General features: G+C 42.3%; 1 long non-coding RNA gene and 2 pseudogenes across 1 annotated transcript in view; all 3 read left to right on the top strand.

Annotated features, from left to right (window-relative positions):
- LOC147907860 (uncharacterized) overlaps positions 1 to 20,353 on the top strand; it is an 85,827-nt gene extending 65,474 nt beyond the window's left edge. Inside the window, exon 2 of the long non-coding RNA XR_015546988.1 lies at positions 19,849 to 20,353. This is a non-coding gene — a long non-coding RNA (uncharacterized LOC147907860). The remainder of the gene's footprint in view (positions 1 to 19,848) is intronic.
- Positions 16,622 to 19,842, top strand: LOC147907861 (uncharacterized; annotated as a pseudogene).
- On the top strand, positions 20,087 to 21,586 carry LOC147907859 (uncharacterized; annotated as a pseudogene).
- The last annotated feature ends 425 nt before the right edge of the window (positions 21,587 to 22,011 follow it).

The raw sequence follows: 22,011 nt of genomic DNA, 5'->3' as shown, positions 1-22,011 counted from the left end.
TCGCGGAGATAACGAGCCCTGCGTGCGTCCGGGAGGATTAGCGGCCGGCACTTGAGCTGTGGCCCGCTTGAAGAGAGGACGCAGGACGCCAACCGATTGAGAGCTTTCCGAGGTCAGCTAGGAGCACCTGCGAGGGAACCGGTGAGACGTCACCTCTGTACAGTCGCCGGATTCCGCGTCCGGGAGGCGTAGCTATCGGATTTTTATCGGATATAAGAGTGAGTGCACGTGGCTTGATCGTGTATCAGAGTTTCGCAGGATTAGAGTACGCGTGTCGCCTCCCGGAACGGCTCTCGTCGGAATAATTCCAGGGCGTCCGCCAAAGCCACAATCTCGTCAATTATTATCGGTTTTCTTTTATCGCGGATCGCATGTTGCGTCGAAGTCCCGTGCCGTAGTATTGTCGCGTACCGTCTCTATCGTCTGTAGCGCAAGATTTACCTGTTTATTCGGTTTTCTATATCATAGCCTTTAAGGTCGATTGATAATCACAATTAATGAGTGTGCGTATTTTGTCGTAGTATCGAGATTGAACATTGCCGAGCTTGCACGTATTCGAGCCTCCCCCTGCGTCGCGTCTGAGCAGCACGAGGTCACGCCATGTCCACGCTACAGGCTGCCGAATTCCTTAGCATTTGCGCGATGATGAAGTATAATTCGCGAGAGTATTTCCGTGTGGCGTGAGCTCGTGTCGCGAGAATGTAACGAAATTGATACTCCTAGTGTAAAATCTCGGGCTTATGTAAATCAGTTGTTGCGCTCACACAGAATTTATCGTCTCGGTTGTATCGCCAACTGTAAATGTGAGTCGAAGACTCATTTAATATATTTGTTACTCTTGTTACTGTTAAATTCATGTGTACTTTATTCTCGCTCCTATTCGCTCCTCCAAGAGATCTGCTATTCTCGACCACGAACCCCCTCTGCCATTTCCGAGGCTGAGCTGCCGGTTGAGGGCCCGTCGACATTCGCAGCTCATTATAACATAATAAAGCATAAAGAAAATATCGCGTAATTTCTGGAAAGAGTGGCAGGCTCACTCGTGCCTGGCGCCCAACTATCATTTTGTAATTATGTGCCGCCCTTAAGAGTGGTCGCGGGAAGACGCATTTTGTCGCGTTTCGTTTAACGCCCCCTGGCATCCGATCGCCTGCAAGAATCTTAGCTGTGAATGTGCGACGAAGTTGCGCCACGCTCGTGAGTGCGGTTGCAATATATATATATATATATATATACACACATATATGTATTTATAATATAGTACATGTCTTCTAATCTATAATATATTACATAATAGATGTCTTTTAAATTGTATGATAGTACCTATAGTTAAATATTTTTTTTCTTTTCTACCAGTACAAAGATCTCGTGGATATGGTATAAAAAGTTTGTGCTTAAAGGAAAGCCTTCATCCCCAATAAAAACAAAAGAAAATTCTTTTTCTGTGTCGAGCAAAGATGCTGAAGTAGGAATTTTTAAACTATTATTTTGAAGACAAGCTTTAACAACAGATTTTTTCCACATTCTAGCATCGCTAATTCTTCCATTTGTTTCAACATCAGCATATATAATTCGATTTGCATCTACAACAGCTAGTAGCACTACAGAAAAGTTGTCTTTGTAATTATGATATAAAGATCTTGATCGTATCGGTAGCTCAATTTAAAAATGCTTGCTGTCTGCAGTTCCAATATAATTAGCAAAATTTCAACGATCGCCAAATTCTTTTGCCACAATTCTCCATTCATCTTCAGATGGTGGCATTCGAAGATATTCGTCTTTTAGTACTTTTATAATACCATCTGTCACTTCTTTAATAATATCAGAAATGATACTTTGACCAATTCTGTAATCTAAACATAATGACTCTTGAGATTCTCCTGAAATATAAAAAACAATATAAGACAGTATTAAAACAATTGTCACGATCCTAAGGACGCGGAGTGCTAGGTTTCGTGATACCTTTTTCAGGAGAGGAGGGGGGAGGGGAGAAGGAAGCAAGGAAGCGAGAATAGATGGAAATGAAGAAAGAAAAAAAAATAAAAAGAAAATAAACGACGCAATTTTAGTCGTTTTTAATCTTGATTATCAACTTTAATATAATTATTATAAAATTATAAATGATATCTGTTGCAAAATGTCGTAATGTGAGCGAAAGCTCACAGTTGGAGCTTTTTAGTTGGAGGAATACTATCTCTTAATATAATATCTTTCTTTTATATGAAAGGAGTTACTTTCATTAAAAGATTTTCAAACATTTCGGAATTCATACGAAGACATCTAAAATAAGTATTCAACAATTATTTAATAAGAAATAATAAAATAAATTAAAGCAGAGTATATAAATAAAAAAATTATATTGATAAATTCTTACCGGCGGAACCTTAGTGGATCTTCGAAAGCTAATTCTAAAAAAAAGTTATGATGCCTCTTTCTTTTCGTTTTAACTAATATGGATTTTCCCAGTGAGAACGAACATACTTCTTTTGTTCAGCTTCAGTAATTATTAAAAGGAGTAAAAGAAACAATTATTTTCTTTTCCTTCATATTTAAAAGCACATTATTTATTAACTGCGGCATTGTTTGACTTAATGTTAACTGCTTTTGGATATAATTTATAGTGTGATTGAGCAATTCAATCTTAATCTCAATCTTAATCTTCAATACACAGTCTGATCATAGTATCTGATACTTTAGAAACATCAGGCTTTCTCGGATGCCAACAACAACCTCTGGTGAAAGCACAATATAGCGAAAAATTTAAATTGAAATTTGTCCGGATTTTGGTGACGCACTTTGTAAATAATTTCAAATTTTTCTTGCTTTGCCTCCACATAATTTTAAGACAACATCCATAAAATTTGCAACAGTATTGCTGAAAACCTTGGCTGCGCATTTATCTTTCATCTTAAATATGAGTTAAGAATCAACATGTTTTTTTATTATCTTAGGAAGTTGACGTTGTTTCATCAAGCATAGTTTGTCAATTTCATATGTTAAGATAACGTGATCCTACAAGGCATATTTAATTTCATTTATACTTTTGTTGGTAATGTCTGTATCCAAATCTTTGGTTAACAAAAACAAAAGTTATTTCAAACTTCTTTTAACAGATGAACAGATTAATCGTAAATCGGTATAATTTCTCTACTTTCTATTAAAAAACTATTTTCTGTAACACAAAAAATTTTATACAATAAATAAGAATTCAGACAAAACTAATGAGAATCTAACACTGAAAAAATTGTATTTATTTTTTATAAAATTAAAAAATAAATTTTTATGATATAACAAGTACAACACGTACATTTATAATGAAAAAAATTTTATATATATTTAGCTATATATATTTAGTGCTACTTGGACGTAAACTTTGTTATGCGCATCTGATTGCTTTCATTTATTAAATATTTTAGCAGCAATATTAATCCTACCTTGGTCGCATATTGTAGCAACAGGTATTAAACCAGTTCTAATAATATTTAGTCATTTTTTGACTTTTTTACGCATTGTACTAGTTGATGAGTAGGTGTATTTCTGCAATAACCGTATCTTAATGGCATCTTCCTAACAAACGAGAATGGATTGAAATGAATTGAAATGGATTCAGATTTTCAGAAATATTGATTCACAAATGTTAAAATGAATGCTTTTCAATCCTGAATGCATTTTCATTCATTTATAGGAATTACATGGAGCATATCTCTATGCCATTCAATCTAAAAATAATATTAGCTTTTTCTGTGCACGCACAACACATTGTGTTGCAATACTGTTCAATTCAAAATTTTGAATAGGAAATGCAGTTTTTTAATCCAATTGCATCCAATTAAATCCAAAAAAAGTATTCGCTATTTATATAAAATACGCATGAAAAAATTTCAATCCACTTTAATCCATTCTCGTTTGCTGGGACCGCCTGTTGTCAAATTTCTTTAAAAAAATACTACGATATAATTCGCGATTTTTCTCTTCTTTGTATTCTAGTCTGCGAAACTAATTACCTTATCGTACTTATTATTATATGATAAAAAGGATTCATAGACATTTTATCCCAGACTAACGCAACATATTTGTTTCTTTCATCACTAAAATCTTTTGTTATATGTTGCAAATATTGTTTTATTAATCCAGTGCATCCAGTTTGTATTGGGATATTGGAAAGTAGAGAATTTAATATTGTTATGGATAGACAGAATGGGTATATAAAAATTTATAATACGTAGGAGATTTTTTATACAAACAAAGGCAAAATGTCATATCTTTAATACTATAGCGTTTACCCTATAAAGTAATACAAAGAAATCAATAATTAAAAACATACTAAATAAAAAATATTATTTGAAAAAATATATGGTATAGTAAGATAATAAAATACAATGTATAACATGATATAAAGAGATGCCATTGTTATATGCAATATATTTATTTATACAATATATATATTAGGTGTTGGAATTAATTCGTAGCGTTTTTTAATGAAAGAATGTTATTTATTTCACATGAGCATTAAAAAATACATTAATGAAAGTACTTCCCATCACTTGTAAAACGCTACGAATTAATTCCAACACCTAATATATATATAAAACAATATATATATTGTATATACATATATATATATTAGGTGTTGGAATTAATTCGTAGCGTTTTACAAGTGATGGGAAGTACTTTCATTAATGTATTTTTTAATGCTCATGTGAAATAAATAACATTCTTTCATTAAAAAACGCTACGAATTAATTCCAACACCTAATATATATATATATATATATATATATATATATATATACACAGGGTGTCATGAATATACGGCTCCACTTATATTTTATATATTTTATATATATATGTAATATTATGTATATGTATTATAGATATATATTGTATAATATGTATATAACATGATCCATTTAAATCAAATATTTTAATTAATTACAATTCAGAAAATTAATAATGCTTGCTTAGTTTTGCTAATACTTGTTTAAGCTTAATTATTTTTATTTTTATTTTTAAATTCTTTTACAATGTATATTAGATATAGTAGAGATATTAGGTATAGATTTTTCTAATAGATGGCTTTAGTAATCTGTATCACCCGTAGACGAGATACAGATTTCTAAAGCCATCTATTAGAAAAATAATGGATTTTTTTTTACTAAAAAACGGTCGGGGCCGGAGGGGGGCGTCGAGTAATTGTGCCCGGTGTTTCCGCGACAGCGTCCCTTCCGAAGCGGGACACCGGGCGGCACACATCACGCTGCTCGCCACGGCGGCTAGGGTCCGGAAGGGGCGCCGCTTCCGTGACCTGAACCGTCCGTGGGGCCGCCCTGGGTGGCGCCACCCGCAGCGGTACCCTCGAGGTCGGAGGCGAGGGACCCCCGAAACTCGTGAGTGGACTTGCACCACATCCACTCACGGGGAGTAAGGGGCTGGAGGCCAGCGTCCTCGATGAGACATTCTGGGGACCCGTGCCATATGCCAGCTCCCCGGGGGAACTCGGGGCCCCCCTCTCCTGGTTTCGAGGGAGGGGTGAGGGTACACCCTAGTTGGCGGAGCCGCTGCGAGCCGTGGGCATAAATAGAAATGTCAAGCTTAATATCAATACAAAACGCGGACGAGACACGCTCTGCAAAGAGCGTCGAGCAGGAGGCTCGCCCAACTAAGGGCGAAACTGAGGGAAGCAATCCTCGAAAATCGCGGCCCTGCCTGCAACAAGGTCGGGGCGCGCGCCGAGGCTGCCGCCTCTGAGGGTACCCTGTCGAGGGCTGGATCCACGGCCTCGCTGGGGTCCCTCGGAGGAGAGAACCGGAAACGGACGGTCGAATTTGTGGTCTCCTCCACGGATTCCATCGACCTCGCCATCGAGTTCGATCGGCAGCCTTTGCGCTCGATTGCCGCGGTAGCAACTCGCGAATTAGCAATCATCGCAAAGGCTGTTGAGAAGAATAAAAATATCAAAGCAGATATCATCAAGGATCTGTGCGCAGCTTACTCAAAGCTGTCCGCAGTCCTGAGCTCGGTGATGGCGAGGTCGGGCGATGGTGACCTGGCGGCCGAAGGCGGCCGGCTTGATGAGAGCTCCAGGGCGGAGAAGAAACGGCGGCTCAACCAAGAGCTGGTGCTCCTCCGCTCTAAGGTCGCGGTCCTGGAGCACGACAGAGACAGGAGGAGGTCTACTTCCCGCTGTACGTCGGGGAGGGACAGGGCACCGGGGGACTCGAATGGGACTCGGCAATGGAGTGGTCGGGTCTCGACAGCTCGACCGGCGGCAGCAGTCCCGTTCGAACACGGGGAGGACGAACCGCTCCCGCGGAGGGGGAGGAGCCGCGGTCTCGTGTGACTGACACGAAGGAGGACCTGAAGACTTCATACTCCTCTGCAGGGGATTTCAAAACAAATGAACCCTCTGGCGACCGCCGCGGACAGGGTCGCGTCTGCCGGTAAGAAATCCCCTCCAAAAAGGAAGGGGAAGACCGACGGACGGGACGGTGAGGATGGCCGTATCGAACAAGTCTTCGAGAGGCTCCTCCCCTGCCTCCTGAGGGGGTAGTCCCGGCGACGGCGCCGCCCCAAAAGGGACCACCCGCTAAGCAGGGCGGCCAGTCCCCCGCTAAGCAGGGCGGCCAGCCCCCCGCCAAGAAGGGAACTAAGATCGCTCCCAAGGCTGGAGGGAAGGCACCTGACGTGACTCCTCCCGCCACGAGGAGGGACCCGTTGCCCCCCGCCATCCCCATCAACAACTGGGGACGAGGGTCGTGCTGTGGACGCCAACGAGGCAACCTGGGCGCAGGTTGTCTCGAGGGCGGCCAAAAGAGCGGCCGTCAAGGCTAAGAAGGCGGAGATGGAGCCGCCCCGGCCGCCGCCCAAGAGCGCCAAAGCGCCCGCGGCCCCCGCTCCCACTAAAAAAGGGGAGCGGTGGAAAAAAAGGTGGGGTGGCGAGGAAGGGGAGTACTTCCGCAGGCCCTCAAGCCTCCGACATGAAGGCTCCCCTTTCTAAACTGAGGTCGCCCAATAGCGCTGGAATAACGCTTACTTGTACCGACCCTGGCACCTACCAGGAAGTGATGTCCAAGACGCGATCCTCGATCTCCCTCAAAGACGTTAGGATCGAGGAGGGCCATCATGAGGGCCCTCATTTGGGAAGTCCGGGGCTCGGAGAGCCGATCGAAGGCCGATTCGTTGACCGAGAGGCTATCGGCCGTCTTTGCGGACAGGAACGATGTGAAGGTGTCCCGTCCGTCGAAGACGGCCAAGATCCGGGTCTCCGGACTGGACGACTCGACCCCCACAGAGATGGCCGAGGAGCTGGCGGGTGCCTCCCACCATAATTTAAGATGGGGGGGATTAGCAGGGCCCCAATGGGCTCGCCATCTGTTGGGTGAGATGCCCTGTAGAGGCGGCCAAACAGCTCGTGGCCGTAAAAGTGGGGTGGTCGAGCTGCAGAGTAGCTCTGCTGCCGGCCCGGAGCCTCCAATGCTTCCGGTGCTTGGAAGCTGGCCATGTCCAGGCGAAATGTACAAGCACCGTGGATCGCTCCGGGTCGTGTTATCGGTGCGGGAGCATCGGACACGCGGCGCGCGAATGCCGCGCCAAGATCGATTGCCCCGCGTGCCGTGGGCTCGGCCGTCCCTCGGGGCATCGGCGGCGGTGAATGTGCCGCCGCCAAAGCGAAGGGAAAGAGGGGGGGGGGGTCAAAAGCCCAGTGGCCCCCTCACCGCCGTCACGGGGCAGACCCGCGGCGACGGTGACTACCGCGGAAGCACCGTCGGCCACAGACGTGGCCGACGTTGAAATGGCCGTCGTGGCGGAGACATCCACCGCGGCGGCCGACGAAGTGGCCGACAAAGGCAACGTCGGTGAGGGCGAGGAGCGAGAGACCAAATAATGTCCTTCGCCCTCGCCCAGTTGAACCTCAGCCACTCGGCAGGGGCACAAAGCATGCTCATGCAGTGCCTCCTCGAGTGGGGGGGGGGCTGGCCATCGCCACAGACCTATACCGAATCCCGGAGAGTCAGCCCAACTGGGCGGGGGACTCTCTGGGACGGGTGGCGGTGGTCAGCCGGCACGCGCGCGACACCCCGCCGATGATTCCCATATCGGCGGGGGAGGGGTTCACTCTGGTAGAGTCGGGGCCCATCGACGTAGCAGGGTGCTATTTCCCTCCTCACGTAAGCAGGAGGGAATATGAGGACGCCCTAGAATCTCTGGGGGAGCACATTCGACGACGCTCCCTCAGACCGATACTGGTGGGTGGGGACTTCAACGCGTTGGAGTGGGGTTCCCCATCCATCGATTCCAGGGGCACTCTGCTGTGGGCGGCGAGGCATGGCCTAGTTCTACTGAATAGGGGCCGTGCCAGCACCTTCGTGGGGGCCCGGGGGGAGTCCATCGTCGACCTGACGTGGGCGACCCCCGCGGTGGCCATCAAGATTCGAGGATGGCACGTGGACGCCATCTCCTTGGGCAAGATGACGGATCATCGTCTGATCCGGATGGAGCTGGTGTCCACCCCCGCGGAGGTGTCACTAAGATGCCGCCGACGAGAGATGGAACGTCAATGGGCCCTGCGCAAGCTGGACCCCGACGCCCTTGAGGTGAGCCTCCTCTCCTCCACCTGGCCGGAACGTAACCCGGCCCGCTCGGTGGAGGAGGAGGTCGACTGGCTCGGGGACGCCATGTCGCGCGTCGATACCCCGCTGCCGTCCTGGCGAGAAGCGCAGCCTACTAGTGGTCCGAGGAGCTAGCTGAGCTACGACGGGCCACCATGCCATGAGGAAGTACACTCGCCGCAGACGGCGGGGCACCGACGCGGAGGTGGCCGCCGGGGCGCTCCGTGACGCAAGGAGCGCCATTAGGAAGGCGAAGGCGACGCCTGGCGTGAGTTGATCTCCTCCCTGGACAGGGATCCGTGGGGGAGGCCCTATCGAATAGTGACGAAGAAACTTCGTCCGTGGGTCTCCCCCGATAACGGAAACCCTGGACGCTCGGTTGCTGGAGAACGTGGTGGCTGTCCTCTTTCCCGCAAGGAAAAGAGACATTCCCGAGAGGGCCGGCCCCCTTCCGGATGGACGCAGGAACTGAGCGTCACCGGAGAGAAGATGACGAAGGCCTTCGCCCCCCTGAAGGGGAGGCCGCGGGCGCCCGGACCCTCCGGCATTCACGGCAGAGTCTGGCTTGCCGCGGCCCCCATCGTGGGCGATCGACTGAGGTAACTCTTCACGAGCTGCCTCAGAGAAGGTATCTTTCCCAGGTCGTGGAAGAGGGCCAGGCTTGTCCTCCTACGTAAAGAGGGTAAGCCGGCGGAGAGTCCCTCCGCTTATAGGCCAATTTGCCTGGACGATGCGGGAAAACTGCTGGAGCGAGTCATCGCTGCCCGCATCGTTCGGCACCTGTTCCGGGATGGTCCCAATCTATCCCGCGGTCAGTACGGCTTCCGAGAGGACCTGTCGACGATCGCTGCCGTCAGGCAGGTCAGAGCCCTCTCGGAGCAGATGACCGCGGGTGGGGAGGTGGCGTTGGCGGTGTCCCTGCACATCGCCAACGTCTTCAACAGCGTCCCGTGGGGCCGGGTAGTGGGGCTATGAGAGAACACCATCTCTTGCCCCCCTACCTGGTCGCCGCAGTTGAGGACTATTTCCGGGACAGGCAGCTGAAGTTCCACGATAAACGGAGACTCCAGCAGCGGAGGGATATGTCGTGCGGCGTTCCACAGGGGTGTTGGGCCCCCTACTTTGGAACGTCGCATACGACTATGTTCCGCGCGACCCTACCCCCCGACTGCCACGTCGTCTGCTACGCAGACGACATGCTGGTGGTGGCCGGGGGCACGACTTGGAAGAAAGCCGTGGGAACGGCGAACGTCGCAGTGGCGTGTGTGGTCGGCTCCGTAAGGGAGTTGGGCCTGAGGGTGGCCCCCGCTAAAATGGAAGCTCTGTTCTTCCACGACGGGAAGAGCGGGGTGCCCCCTCAGGCACATATCGTGGTGGACGATGTCCGTGTCCCGGTGAGGCCCACTATCAAGTACCTGGGCTTCACCGTGGATGGTCGCTGGGGCTTCGTCGAACACTTCGACGAGCTAGCCCCGCGATTGGGCCGCCGAGCAGACGCTCTGCTCGGCCTCATGCCCAACCTTCGCGGTCCTAACGAGTCGGTCAGGCGGGCGTATATGCACGTCGTCCTGTCCGGGGCCCCGGTATGGTGTGGGAAGGCCCTGGCCAGTCGCTGTATGCAAGAACGGTTGCACAGCGTGCAACGGCGGCTGGCCCTTCGTATCTGTAGGGCCTACAGGACGATGTCGTATGCGGCCGTCATGGTTCTCGCGGGGATCCCCCCTGCCGAGTACGGCCGACGCCCTGGCGGAGACATTCGCCGGGGTGAAGGCCTTCGGCTTCGGGGGAGGGGGGTCGTAACCCCGGGGACCGACGTTGACCAGCGTTGACCGACTAAGGGGGAACGCCCGTCGGCGGATCTTCAGTGAGTGACGCGCCACTTTCGAAAACAACCCGCCGACAACGGGCGCCCGGACCGTGGAGGCCATCCTCCCCTGCCTCGAGGAATGGGTAGGCAGGGGATGGGGCGGATTGTCGTTCCACACGACGCAGGTGCTCACCGGACACGGATGTTTCGGGGAGTACCTGTGTCGCATAGGTAAGGAACCGACCGCGCGTTGTCGCCACTGCGACGAGGACCGGGACACCGCGCAGGAGGCCTGCCCGGCCTGGGCGGGCGAGCGCGATGTCCTGGTCCGGGAGATTGGGGATGATCTCTCCCTGCCGGCTGTTGTGAGGGCAATAATCGGCGGGGAGAGAGCTTGGAAGGCCTTCTCCTCCTTCTGCGATCGTGTGATGTCGCAGAAGGAGGAGGCTAAAAGGCAGAGGGAGTAGGAGGTCATGGCCCTCTCCCGCCGCCGCCGGGCAGTGGAGGCGAAGAAGCGGGAGGAGATGCGCGGGATGGTGACGTTGGGGGACAACGCGGGCACCGGCTCCAGCCGGGTCGCTCGCGCCCCGGGCCACCGCTCGCGCATCCGCGCCGCCGAGACGGGGCGAGAACGGCGGCGACCTTCTCCCCTTATACAGGAAGTAACCGAAGAGGAGGACGACGGGGGTGTATATGAGGGGGGCGGGACCGGTGGTCCCTCCTCCTCCTCCGTCATCAACGACGGCGTCTTGGACGCGGGGCGCTGTGAAGCGACGACGGATTGCCGACCCTAGGGTCTCTGCCGCCGGACAAAGGCTGACCCCCCACGCGTGGTGTAGTGGCTCATCATCCCCCGGCCGCGACGAATGCGTGCCCGGGCCGGGGGCCCTGTACCACCGCGCGCGTGTAGGGAACGAGGACGTTTAAAACACGCCGATGATGAGGGATGCCAAACTTTCGATTGGCGTCCCTTGGAGGGCTGGGGATCCCGGCGGAGGCCGGTATCCCCAACTCCCGCCCCCCAACACCAGCCGGGGGGGGCGGGCGCGGGGGTGGTGTCCACTCCAGCGCCCGAACGTGGGCAGTCGGTGCCCTGCACCGCCCGGGATCGTCTTTTCGACGTCTTAAAATCCCCGGGCGAGAAAGGATATCGGCACACAAGCCGACTGGCCAGAGGGGCTCCCAGAAGTATGCTGCACGCGTTCCTGGGAGTCCCTCAGCTATGGCCCACCCGGACACCCGGAGGGATTTTAGTGGGTGCAAGCCCCACATAACCGCGGGCTCTCCCCCGAGGCCCGGGGTATGCGTTAGGCATTTTCCCTCCGTTATAAAAAAAAAAGAACGTTATTTCTGAAAATAATATTGATAAACCGTTTTCGGACCTTTATCGAATTATTTAAATTTTTGTTGCTGCTTTTTTCAGAGATGTTTTCGTCCGTTCTTTAATTTTTCTATTTGTTGAATGCAGAAGACGCTTTAAATGTTTTTTTTCGTGTTTTAATTTTATCTTATACAATCTTTGGGCTGTAGGAAAAAGATTAGCTTTATGTATTATTTATTGTAAGTCTGATCATACTTTTGATATACTTTGCAAAAAAAAGCAAACTTTTTTTTTTAACAGTTGTAGTCGATGTGCTCGATTTTCTAATAGTTGTAGTCGATTTACGTGATTTTCTAATTGATCTGTATATTTATCAACAATTTGCACGATCTGTTGTAATTGGTTTTATTCGTGTATTTCTTCGATTTGTATGTCATGAGTATCGTATTGTTCTTCACTATACGTTTGTTCAACCAATAGATTATGATCAATATGTTTAACATTTTGCTCGATTTTTGCAATTGATTTGTTTCCTGTATTTCTTCCACTTCTATGTTCTGAAGAATTTCATATTCTTCTATAAATGGAATTGCTGTATCTTTCAAAACACGATGAAATTTAGGACAGAAATAATCTGTCTTGCGGAAATGTTTACGACAAACTTTTAGGTTTTGCAATTTGTTGCTATTATAATTTCTTAAGTGATTTAAATTCAAACTTTTTGTCCATTCAGCACATCTGTATGGATTTTTAGAAAATTTATGCAATGATTGTTTAACTATAAAAGTGCAACCAGAAACACAATAAGCTCGTCTCGTCTTTTTATCTTCTTTAAAATATTGTTTTTTAATTAATTATGTGTATAAAATGAGATTAAAATAGAAGTTAGTATGTCATATATGTCATATAAGTAAAATTAACATTTCATTAAAGCGTCATTTAAAGCCTAATGGCTAATTTCTTCATCTCTAGATAATTTTATCTAGATTATTTAATTTATGAGATATTATCTTATGGATAAATGAGATATCTGCGAGATAATAAAATACAAAACGGCACAAACTTATTCTTCAATCCAATATATATGTAAATACACACACACACACGCGCGCGCACACACACACACACACACATGTACTAAACATGAATGTAAACAAGTCAAAAAAGGCACGGAAAGGTACAGGGAAGATATTATATTGTACAATAACACAAAAGTCTAAGGAATTAAAAAAAAACTTACAAAAAGTGATTGCTAAACTGATGGTACTGAATAGATTCAACCATAATATAAATAAAATCACAAATTTTACTTAATTCTCTGAGCAGAAAATAACATTATTAAATAATTATTACAATAAAACCAAACATTAATTATAAATGATATATTTATCAAAAATTTTTTATTTAAATGGAAATAGGAAGATACAAAAAGCATATAAAGAACAGATGCAACGTAAACATATATGTAAATGATTTGATGATACAAACATTATATATATAATTCATACAAATATAGGAGAAGAATTGAAAAACGCAATTGCAAGTTCTAAAATTAATACCTAGCAAACGAGAACGGATTAAAATGGATTAAAATTGTTTTCTATTCGAATGCGTATTTTAAATAGCGAATACTTTTTTGGATTTAATTGGATTCAATTGAATTCAATTAGATTCAATTGAATGCAATTGGATTGAAAAACTGCATTTCATATTCAGAATATTGAATTGAGTAGTTCACGTTGCACAGAAATTGCTGATATTATTTTTGAATTTAACTGAATTTAAAAAACTGTACTTTCTATTCACAATTCTGAATCGAGTAGTATTCATGATGCAGAAAATACTAATATTATTTTTAGATTGAAAGGCATAGAGATATGCTCTATGCAATTTCTATAAATGAATAAAAATGCATTCAGGATTGAAAAAGATTCATTTTAATATTCATCACATGAATCCATATTTCTGAAAATCTGAATCCATTTTAATCTATTTCAATTCATTCTCGTTTGCTGAGATATGCGTATATGATGGTTGAACCAGGTACAAAATCTTCCCTCAACGGAGAGATTTTTCTTGTTTACAATTGTTTACGATCATTTACGATTACATTGGATTACACAGCACAATCATGTTTATCGCCATGTTAAATTTGACGCCATGTTTGACACTATGTTAAATTTTAATTAAGAAGTTCATGGCATTCTTATAGATGGCAACTAATGCTAGGATACTGTGGCGTTGCGAGCGTTGGTTGCGGCGCTGCAAGCGTTGGTTGCGGCGCTGCGTACGTCCGTCGCGACGCTGAAGTTGGTCCTTCTTTCCGTTTCTTCTTCCTTTCGCTCTCTCTGGTGTCATGGGGTGCCGCGTGCGGACCTCGTGTAAGTCTCTGCGATAGTCAGTAAGTTAAAACTCGGAAGTTAAGGTTCCGAATTACTTTGTGTATACTGCGAGATCGATACCGACACCGTTCATGTCTTGTGATAATTGTTAGCGTCGTCGGATAATTACTCAGAGTATATTTTCTTAATTTCTTGTATTGTAACCCCGCGACGCAATGTCGGTATCCGAGCCGTCTTATGCACGCAATCACGTCTCTATTTTGTTATCTATATTTGTGTTAAATAATTAGTCAAGTTTGTATTAAATCGCCTTATGGCATAAAAGTCAGAATCAGCGAGTAGCACTCATTCTCAACCTAACGATTTCCCGCCAATTGTCCTTCGCCGTTAGTTGATAATCGCCAGCGCCTAGACACTCTCGGCGCCATATTGGGCACAGCAGCCGCCCCAATAGCCACAATACTGTGGCTACGTTGTGGAATATTTAGGAAGTCCGGCTCGGATATCGGTATAGCGTTGCTAGGTTAGAATACGGGAAACTAAGAAAATACACTATGAGTATTTATCTGACGACGCTAACAATTACCGAAAGACATGAGTAATCGATGTCGATCTTGCAGTGAACACAAGGCGATTCTTAATCTTACCGAATCTTAACCTATTATTTATCGCAGAGACTTACACGAGGTCCGCAGAACGCCATGACAGCAGAGAGAGAGAGAGAGAAAATAAAGGAAGCAACCGGAAAGAAGAACCAACTCGAGTGCCGCGACTAACGTTTGCAGCGCCGCAACTAACGCTCGCAATGCCACAGTACTCCCCTCCTAGTGTAAATGTTAAGGAAAGAAATACTGATTACATTATCGCTAGAATGAAAATAACAGAAAATAAAATTAAATGAAACAAACAGAAATTTATGTTTGTTGATGGCTTAATGTAATATTGCGCGAATTAATTCTTAAATTCTAACAATCTTTCGCTTGGTTGCTGGATCAAGATATGTCTTTGGTTCACATTGCACTGAAATATTAGTTGAACGCGGGGACGGAGTAGTTTTTGAATCTTGAATTATTAAATAAGCGGGCTTAAGTCTATCGACATTGGCGTTGATACATTTGCCGTTGACTTCTATAGCAAAGATTTTGTCCGAAATGCGCTCTAATACTTTATGCGGTCCGGTGTATGGTTGGTCCAGGAGACGTCTATTTTGAAGATGACATGAGAGCTATACAAATCTTTATGGAAAAATAACTTAGGTCTAATGTGATGAAAGGTTGGTCTAGGCCGTAACTTTTGCATAATGACGCGGAAATCTTCGACGAAAATTCATGGATCGCTCGGCATTTCTTCGGAGGAGAAAAACTCACCCGGTTCTTTGAGCATAGTGTCGTAAACTAATTCCGCTACAGAAGTGCTTAGATCCTCTTTGAAATAAATTCTCAGTCCGAGTAATACTACTGGCCATTGAGTTTCACCGTGGCACATTAATATAGTTTTTAAAGAGCGATGCCATCATTCGATGACCACCATTAGATGGTATGCAGTTGTCCGACAACGTTTAGAACCGACGAGTTTGGTTAATGTGTCGAACAGCTGCGCTTTGCGCTAAATTGCGAGCCCTGATTAAGCGTGGAGCTTCGAATCTGGCTACCCAGTGAGTGAAAAACATTTTCGCCACTGTGTTTGCTGTATGATCCTGTAATGGAATAGTTTCCGGCCAATGAATAAATCGGTTAATCATTATTAATAAATATCTGAAACTTTTGGATGGAAATAAAGGACCGACGATATCGATATATACGTGCTTGAAACGAATATCTGGTACTGGTATTTTGGTAGGCGAGGTATGATTATGTCGATGAATTTTAGATTGTTGGCATGCTAGACAAGTGCAGGCTCACTCTTTAATGTCTTTAGCCATGGAGGGCCACACAAATTTTTGCACAATTTGCCGATGAGTTGCTCTGCCGCTTGGATGAGACATTTGATGTCTCATGTCATCATGTCAAAAACTCGTCTTCGTAATGGTCCAGGAATGTAAGGTCTGATCTCTTCTTCTGAAGTGTCACAGTAAATGTTAGATGCTGTTTCCGATAAGGTGAACTTGTTGAGCTTCAAAGACGTTGACGTAGATTGCTTCAGTTGTTGCAATTCATCATCCGAGGTTTAAGCTTCTGCAATCTCTTGCATATCAAGACTAGTTGGCATCACGATAGTGTCGACGCGAGATAATGCATCTGCTGCAATGTTTTCGGCGCCTGAAACGTGACGTACATCAGTTGTGAACTCCAAAATGAAGAGTAGTTGACGGATTTGTCTTAGCGACATTTGATCTGATTTCCTCTTAAATGCGTACACGAGGTGTTTATGATTCGTGATAACGTGAAAATTTCATCCCTCTAGCATATATCGAAAATGTTTGATAGCTAATAATTCTCTATCATATGCGCTATACTTTGTTTGCATGAGCTTCCTTGAAAAGAAACTGAGTGGCTGTAAAAATCCGTTGCTGTACTGTTGCAATGCCGCACCGATTTTGTCTATTTGCAACGAGAGTGTTGCCCTGCTGGAAATGCGAGCGAGGTGGCTTGAACGAGATGTTCCTTAACTCGTTAAAAGAATTGTTTGAGCTCAGGAGTCCATTCTACGAGGGGTATCCAGAAAATAAGTTCCGCTTTTTTTTTACAAATAAAGTTTTTATTGAAAAAATCTAAAATTTACATGGATAATACTTGACAACTTCTAGTCTTTTTCTACATAATTCCCGTCAATCTCAATACATTTTGTATATCTGGAAACAAGCTTCGAAATCCCTTCTGCATAGAAACTTCCCGCCAGTTCTTTAGTCCAGTTAGTTACAGCTGTCTGAACTTCCTCGTCGCTTTGGAAGCGTTTTCCGGCCAAGGACTCCTTCAGTTTCGTAAAAAGATGGTAGTCCGATGGTGCTAGATCCGGGCTATACGGTGGGTGGGTCAAAACATCCCAGGGGCGCAAACCTTGCGAAATTCGAGTTTTTCTGAAACGATCTCATGGATAAGACTTCGGGATATCTCTGGAAAAAGGTTGTGGAGTTCATCTAAAGTTAAACGACGATCATTGCGAATCGCATTTTCAATTTTTGTCGTCAACTCATCCGTGATAAGGGAGGGTCTGCCTCTCCCACTTTCGTCTTCAAGCGAATGTCTTCCTGCCTTAAATTCTCGGACCCATCTCCGCACCATAGATTCACTCATCACACTCTCTCCATATACAGAAACAAGCTGTTTGTGAATATCAACCGATTTAAAATCTTGAGCAAAAAGAAACTGAATGATGCCGCGCAAAACAACTCGAGAAGGAATCGGAATGGAGGTGGCGGGACGCGAAGTGGAGGACTCCATTTTGATAACCTCTCCTGACCGTGTTTCACGAGCTACTGACGCCGAACACCGCTCATTCTATTCGGTAGCTTCCCCTCTTCAATGCTGTGTTGCCAGCTCGCTCATACATCGACCTTACTAAACGTATAATACAAACGGAACTTATTTTCTGGATACCCCTCGTATATATATATATATATATATATATATGTGTGTGTGTGTGTGTGTGTGTGTCAGCTTGGAGGAAGAGATGGCAAAGTCAGATAGGAGTAGTAATAGAAAAAGAGAAATGCTGGACAATAATGTATGCGGATGATGTGATTCTACTGGCAGATAGAGAAGCTGATATGAGAGAGATGCTGAAGAGAGAGATTTATATAAAAAAAAGGACTGAAACTGAGAAGTTGAAAATAATGGTATTTGAGAAAGAAAGAGGTAGGACAAAAAAGAGAGAGTGGAAATGGAGAGAAGAGGAAATAGAAGAAGTCAAAAAAATCAAGTATCTAGGATACACAAAAAAACGGAGAAACATATAAAAGAAAGGATAAAGAAGTCAACAGAGGCAATAAAGAGAACATGGAATATTGGAGAAAAAATATTTAAAGACAACTTCGAAAAGAGAATGAAGATATTCAATTCTTTGATGGAGAGTATAGCCTTATATGGAGCGGAGGTGTGGGGCTGGCAAGATGACAATAGACTAGACGGGATAAAAAGGAAGTAAATAGATTCTAAAACTGGACCGGAAAACACCTAATTATATACTGGTAGAAGAAAAATGAAATCAAAATAAAAAAAAGATAAATGAAATCAAAATTAAAGCAATCAGAAGAGCAGTAAAGTATGAGGAAAGAATAGGGAATTCGAGGAAAAAGTTAATAAAAGAATGTATAAAAGAGTTGGAAAAGGAGTAGAGGAAAAGGAGACAATAGAGGAAAAGAAGATGACTGGGGAAAGAAGAGACGAGAAGTGCTGGAAAGAGCAGGAATAGTAAGGAATAAAGTAAGAGTAAGGAATAAATAAGAAGAATAAGAGAGGTAGGAGATCAAGACAGAAGATCTCATGAAGAGACTAGAAAGGAAAAGGAAAAAAGAAAGACAAGTAAAGATAAATAAGTCAAGATATAATAGAAATTATAAAAATATATGGCCAGAAAAGTTACCAAAATACTTGGAAGGCAAAAAAAGGATGAAAGATAGAAATTCAATAGCAAGATTCAGATGTGGGAATGAGACAAAAGGAGGCCAGTACTGGAGAGAGGACGAAGAAAAGAGATGTAGAATTTGTCATGCTGCAGAAGAGAATAGCCATATACTCAAGAAGTGCAAGGAGACAAAGAGTGAGATGGAAGAATTCATAGAAGTAGAAGGTAAAGGGGATAGAGATAATGAAGAGGATAGATAAGACAAGAAAAGAAGCAGAAGGGAGGGAAAAGAAACAAAAGTGAGAACTTATCCCAGATTCCTACATCAAGTAGATTAGAAAGCAAAGTTTTATATAAGTATAATATTCTAAGGGCAGTTCCAAGCAATATGTATAGACAATTATAAAGTACCAAAGTCACAAGTAATTATATGTAAGTACGCTATATATGTAGGAAAGTTTGAAATGTGCTATATACACTTTTTTGTTTTGAATGAATAGCTTTATATGTATTTCAAGTATTTCAAGCTTTTATAAGTATTTATATGTATATATATTATATAAAGCGAGAATAGAGCTGTGTATGAGGAAGATATGAAGAATGTATACAGAAGGGGGATAGGGGTCAGATATTATTAAATTAAGAACGAATATAAAATAAATGTATACTGGAAGCCATGTTAAGGCAAAGATTAAAAAATTAATAAAAAAAATAAATAAAATATAGATATTTTATATACAATAAAATATACATATTTTATATACAGTTTTATTCAAAATATTATTAAAATATAGACTAAATATTTTATTTATGATAATGGTAATATTTATGATAAATATAAATAAACATTTCTAATAAGTATTTTTTACTTGGATTATAATGTCTCATTAAGTATCTTCATAGCATTTACTATGACATTTACAATAAATATTTCATAATATTTAAAATAAATGTTTATGATCTGTGACAAACAACCTAAGACAAACCACAAAAGTATTTAAAATACAAAATATTTAAAATAAATATTTAAAATAAATGTTATAAATATTTATAAATATTTTATAAATATTTTATAAATATTGTATGCTGTCTGAATTTCTATTGTGCATTGTTTATCGCATTGATTCCCATTAGCTTTCCCATTTTTGCTTTTTATTTTTAATTGTTGAGAATATTACAATTTGGAATTTTTAATCAATGCGTTATATTTACAAATAAAGTTACAATTATTTTATTATTTTAGATATTTGTATAATTAATATTTAGCAATGGAGAGAGAGATGGATCTACCAGATCAGCCATCAACAAGTGGCATCGAAGAAAGGAAAAGAAGATCAAGACTGAAAGTTTTCCAGGACTCTTGGTTACGAATAGATATTTTTAAGGATTGGTTAATGCCACATGAAACTAATAAAAAAGTTCTCTGCTCGGTTTGCAATAAAGCTCTTTTATGTGGCAAATTAGATCTAATAAAACATTCAAAACTAAATGACATATAAAGAATATGAATACAAACCGTAATATCACACCATCTGCTTCATCACATAAGGACCATGTTAAAAAAGTTAAAACAGCCGAGATACAAATAGCAGCTTTTTACGCGGAACATAATATAGCTTTCCAGATTGTAGATCACATGGTCCCTTTATTAAAAAAAACTTGTTCTGATCCACAGGTAACGATCTCAAATTATCAAGAAAAAAATGCACACAAATAATAAAAAATGTTTTAGGAAAAAAAAATGTTTTAGTGAAACAGAGAAACTAATTATAAATTTAAAAAGTCAGAAATTTTCCATTTTAATTGATGAAAGCACAACTATCTGTAATGATAAGTTACTTTGTATTTTAATAAAGTATGTATCATTAGAGACTAAAAAATGTATAACACAATTATTAGAATTAGTTCCCTTAGATGCAAAAGATTGTACTGCAGATAAATTATATTCTATATTTGAAAATTGTAAAAAGTAAAGGAATACCTCTATCAAACATTATAGGAATGGCATGTGATAATGCTTCAGTAATGATGGGTGTTCAAGATTCTTAACTACTAGATTAAAAAACAAAGTAACTAGATTAAAAAAAGGGCCGATACCGGCCCTCGTTGTATTAAATTGTATTTGCCATTCCTCAGCTCTTATTGCGAGCAAAGCTTGTTCGAAATTGCATGTGAAAACATTTTACACGCAGTTGTAACATTTATTTTTCGATAAGTGCAAAAAGACCCCGGCTATCCTGAATTCCAGAACTTTTTTGGAGTCAAATCACGTAAAATCTTGAAATTATACATACAACAATGTTTGCAGAAATATGTTACTAGACTTCTCGATAACTGGGATGTTTTCAACATTATTTCTACCTGGAAACAATTGAAAATAAAAATAACTCGACAATAACTATCTTTAATACTTTAAATGATAATAAAATTAGAGCTTATATGTTATTTTTAAAATATACCTTGAAATCTTTTAATGAATTTAATGCTTTGTTTCAAGGAAGACAAATTTTAATTCCTAAATTAGCTGAAACTAGTGAGCATTTGATAAAGCAGATGGGATACAATTTCTTGCTGTCTACAGCATTACAAAACATTTCTGTGGACATTATTAATCCTCAAAATTTTTTACTTTTACATTCAATTTATGTTGGTCCAGAATGTGAATCTTTGTTGCAATCAAAATCTTTAGAATTTGTAAAAATCACCTGCTTATCTTTTTATATAACTGCATTAGAAGGAATGATACAACGATTGCCTTATAATGACCACATTTTTCGAGAATTCAAATTTTTAGATCCTACTGTAGCTTTACAACAAGAAAGTAGACTCACCTTTCCAGACTTGAAAAATACAGCAAGACATTTTCAAATTTCTGATATTACGGCTTTAGCTTATGAATGGAGAATGTTGCCTATTGTATTTGATGACGCGTATAAAACTCTTTTAATTTAGAAATTGATGAAATATGGAAATTGGACTATTTTTCAAAAAAAGAAACTCAATAAAGAATCATTTTTTCCAAATTTAGAGAATTTAGTAAATGCAGTTTTGTCACTTCCACATTCTAATGTCGAAGCAAAGAGAATATTTTCTATTGTTACAGATGTGAAGAATAAAAAAAGGAATAGATGTAATCAGTTTAGACGCAATATGCAAAGTACGATCGAGTTTTCAAGCTCATAACGTTGATTGTCGGACTTTCCAAGTATAATAGATTCTACACATTTAGAACTGCACAATTATAAGAATTTATTTTCTCTTAATTCTGACACCAGTCAACATAAAGAACAATAGAATATTTAAAAATTTATGTTTTTATTATAACTTTCGTTTGTATTGTTAGTTTAAATTGTTAAAGACTAACAATTTAACTTCATTTTTTAATATTTTATTAATATTCACATATATTAATTTAACAACATTTCTGAA

Source organism: Acromyrmex echinatior, chromosome 12 (genome assembly GCF_024713525.1).
Source record: "Acromyrmex echinatior isolate Ae372 chromosome 12, ASM2471352v2, whole genome shotgun sequence".
Taxonomy (NCBI): Eukaryota; Metazoa; Arthropoda; class Insecta; order Hymenoptera; family Formicidae; genus Acromyrmex; species Acromyrmex echinatior.
The sequence above is the reverse complement of the archived record's forward strand: the minus strand, read 5'-3'. Positions and strand labels throughout refer to the sequence as shown.